General features: G+C 42.4%; 1 protein-coding gene across 1 annotated transcript in view; it reads right to left on the bottom strand.

Moving 5' to 3' along the window:
• Positions 1-4,401, bottom strand: part of SLC26A8 (solute carrier family 26 (anion exchanger), member 8) — a 106,050-nt gene that overhangs the window by 54,127 nt on the left and 47,522 nt on the right. The window lies entirely within an intron of this gene.

Raw genomic sequence — 4,401 nt, 5'->3', positions numbered from 1 at the left:
GTGACAGGGGGCGGTGCCCCAATCCCCCAATCGGCCCTACCCTGAGCGTGACTGAGGGTGGCATCGCAACCTCCTGATCCGCCCTGCTCTGTGCATGACGGGGCGGCGCCCCAACTCCCCAATCGGCCCTGCTCTGAGCCTGACCAGGGGCTGCACTTAGGGATTGGGCCTGCCCTCTGCCACCCGGGAGCAGGCCTAAGCCAGCAGGTCGTTATCTCCCGAGGGGTCCCAGACTGCGAGAGGGCACAGGCCGGGCTGGGGGAACCCCCTCCCCCCGCCCCCGAGTGCACAAATTTTTGTGCACCGGGCCTCTAGTCATTATATAATGTCCCTCCCTACCTCTAGTAATTTTATTAACTCTGAAGTCTACTTTATCTGATATTAATATAGTCAATTCTACTTTCCTTTATTCATATTTGCATGCTATATCTTTTCATTCTTTTATTTGCAACCTGTTTATATCATTGTATTTGATGTTTCTTTTAGACAGCATATTTTAAAATATATCAATCTCTATCTTTAGTGTAAATGTTGCACTGTTTGTTCTGACTGTTTTCATTTATCTTTTTCCTTTTCCTGACTTCTGTGGGTTACTTGAACATTTCTAGAATTCCATTTTTATTTATCTACTAGAGGCCCAGTGCACGACATTTGTGCACGGGCGGGGGGGGGTCCCCCAGCCTGGCCTGAGCCCTCTCACAGTCCAGGACCCCTAAACTGGCAGTCAGTCATCCCTCTCACAATCCAGGACTGCTGGCTCCTAATCGCTCACCTGCCTGCCTGCCTCATCACCCCTAACCCCTCTGCCTGCCTGCCTGATTGCCCCTAACCACTCGCCTGCCTGCCTGATCACCTCTAACCACTCTGCCTGCCTGATCACCCCTAACCACTCTGCCTGTCTGATCACCCCTAACCACTCTGCCTACCTACCTGATCACCCCTAATCACTCGCCTGCCTGCCTGCCTGATTGCCCCTAACCACTCTGCATGCCTGCCTGATCACCTGCCTCCTGATTGCCCCTAACTGCCTCTGCCTTGACCTGCTGCCACAGCTTTGTCCAGAAGGATGTCTGGAATGACATCGGCAGGTCGTTCGGCTGTCTGGTCTAATTAGCATATTACACTTTTATTATTATAGAGGATATTGCTTTTTGAGTGTATCTCTTTGTATAGCTTATTTAGTGCTTGCCCTAGGTACTACATTATATATACATAACTTATTACAGTCTACTGATGTCAACACTTTACCAGTTCAAGCAAAGTATAGAAACCTTACTTGTTTATAAGACAATTGCTTTAAATATTTCTATATACATAAATTTTTTTCTACATACATTTTTAACTACATCAGATAGTGTTATAATTTTGCTTCAACCATCAAACATAATTTAGAAATCCCAAGAGAACAAGAAAAATCTGTCATATTTATCCATATTTTTACTCTTTCCATTATTCTTTTTTCTTGATGTTTCAAGAATCCTTATTTTATCATTTCCTTTCTTTTTATGAAATTTCCTTTAGTTATTTTTTTAGGGTATGCTTGTGACAAATTCTCTTATTTTTCCTTCATCTGAAAATGTCTTGGTTCCCCCTTCTTTCTTCTTTCTTTTCTTATATTTTCTTTTTCTCTCTTGCTCTGAATTCCAGAGAATAAGATGAATTCAGAAAACATTGTGTGTTATTTTTTTTTAATATATTTTTATTGATTCAGAGAGGAAGGGAGAGGGAGAGAGAGATAGAAACATGGAAGATGAAAAAGAATCATTGATCAGCTACCTCCTACATGCCCCTCAATAGGAATTGAACCTGCAACCCGGGCATGTGCCCTGACTCGGAATTGAACCATAACCTCCTGATTCATAGGTTGACACTCAACCACTGAGCCATGCTGGCTGGGTGTCCCTTCATTCCTGAATGGTATTGTCATTAAGTATATGATTTTGTATTGACAGTTCTTTTCTTTCGGTGAACAAGAAATATTGTGCCACTTCCTTCTGGTTTTGATAAGAAATCTGCTGTCATTTGAGTTGTTTACCCCTGTAGGTAAAGGGTTTCACTGCTTTCAAGATTTTTTTCACTGTTTTTTAGTTTTCAGAAGTTTGACTATGATTTGTGTTGGTGTGGATTTCTATGGATTTATTTTCTTGGGGATTTTCTCAGCTTCTTCAACCTATAGGGTTACATATTTTGCCAAATTTGGGAAGTTTTAGGATGACTGCTTTAAAATCTTTCCAGTTCTAGAATCTGTCAACTTACTGTTGGAATCTTTTTTTGTTGTTATTGTTTTTGTTAATCTTCACCTGAGGATATTGTTCGCATTGATTTTTTAGAGAGAATGGGAGGGAGAGAGATGGGGCGAGAGAGAAAGAGAAACATTAATTGGTTGCCTTCCCACACACCCCAGCCAGGCCAGGGATCAAGCCTGCAACTGAGGTACATGCCCTTGACCAGAATTGAACCTGGGACCATTCAGTCCCCAGGCTGACGCTCTTTTCACTGAGCTAAACCCGCTAGAGCTTTTTATTGTCTTTTAAAATTCAAGTTGAGACTTTCCTTGTTTTTGGTATGACAAGTGATTTTCAATTCAATCACACATTTGGGGTACTATGTTATAAGACTCTGGGTCTTATTTAAACCTTCTGTTTTAGTTAGCTTATTTTGACCAAGTGCTGGCAGGGGAAGGAGAGGTGCCACCTTGTCATTGCCTGGTAGAGGTACAAGTCCAGGTTCTCCTCCCAGCCTTCACTAACACCTGTGGCACCAGGGACTCTCCAATATTGCTGGGCAGGAGTGGGAGTCCTGGCTCCCCACTAGGCCTCCACTGATACTATCCTGCTTGGGACAGAGAGGAATGCCTTTCCTTCTCCCCACGTGGACATCGCAGCAGAAGGGGTTCTCCTCGTGGTGAGAGACCTGACTCTTCACTAGGCCTTCTCTGGCGTCTCCCCAGCATGGCGTGGGGAGGTTGTCTCCTTACTTCCCAGTGGCTGTGAAAGTTCTGGCTCTCTATTTGGCCTTCTCTGACAACACCCCAGTTGGGACTGAGTGGGCACCTCATTACAGCTAAGTGAGGGTGGAAATCTAGGCTCCCCGCTTTGCCTTTGCTGATATGAATGGTGGTGATATCATAATTCTGTTTTTTCTTGGTGTTTGTCTGGAGTAGATCAGTTATTGTATAAACGTTTTCAGTCTTTTTTTTTTTTTTGTCCGCACCTGTTGGTACTGTGGGTTTCTGGCCTCTTCAGCACCAAGATTAAAATGCATGAGCTGGAAAGAAAACCCAGGGAACGCACTTCTGTGTTGGTCCTATGTCCTGAGGTTCTGGGCCTGTTCGCCTTCTCTCCACCTTCCAGAGTCTTCTTACATTTGTTTTATATGTAATGTTCCAAGATATTCTGTTGTACTTAGCTGGAGGAATAGGGAAAAGTACATCTATTCCATCCTCCTGAAAATGAAATGTCTCCTCCTTTATTAAATGAAAAAAACTAAAGCTTTAAGGAGGGGACAGAACATGCCCAAGGCCACTTAGATAATTAACAGGTTACTGACTTATTGCCTGTTATTTTGCCTTCTCCTACCACATTAAATTTTTTTTTTTTTACTACAGGAATTATATCTTCTTTTAAAGTTTTGGTTTCTGTTCAAGTACCAAATTTACTTCTTTGTATCCAGTAATTATAATTTAGTGATACTTACTAAGTGACAGGCTCTGGGCTGAGTAATTTACATGCATTTTCTCACTTAATCTTCATAAGAACTCCACAAAACAAATGTTATTATTCCCATTTTATGCATGAGAAAACTAAGGCCCACAAAGGTAAGATAATGTATGTTCAGACAGCTGGCAAATGTCAAGGCCTGGGTCAACCCACCGTAATAACTTGCTTTTGCAGGCTCCCAATATATCCTTACCTAATGAAAGATGGCTCCAGGGTAGATCAGTGAAAATTAGCTAGAGAGTGAGTAGTTGAGAAGAAAGAGAAATAAATCTGGAATGTGTGATTTTAGTTAGGTGGATTTAGCTTTAGATAGTAGACTCTCTGAGGGAAATGAAAGACATTGCCAAAAATAAATTCTGATATTTTAATGTCATTGATATTCTTGTGCTTTAGCTGTGGTCCTGTCATTGCAGAAAAAGGATTTCAGGTCTGACTCTAATGCTTACTAACCTAAGATATAGTATTTGAGCCTATCAGTGCTATTCTTAAGAAATTTTTTTAAAATATTTTTTTATTGCCCTGACAGGTTTGGTTCAGTGGATAGAGCGTCGGCCTGCGGACTGAAGGGTCCCAGGTTCGATTCCAGTCAAGGGCATGTACCTTGGTTGCAGGCACATCCCCAGTAGGGGGTGTGCAGGAGGCAGCTGATCGATGTTTCTCTCTCATCGATGTTTCTAACTCT

Source organism: Myotis brandtii, unplaced genomic scaffold, assembly GCF_000412655.1.
Source record: "Myotis brandtii unplaced genomic scaffold, ASM41265v1 scaffold687, whole genome shotgun sequence".
NCBI lineage: Eukaryota > Metazoa > Chordata > Mammalia > Chiroptera > Vespertilionidae > Myotis > Myotis brandtii.
Note: the sequence above shows the minus strand (reverse complement) of the source record. Positions and strands in the feature narration are given on the sequence as shown.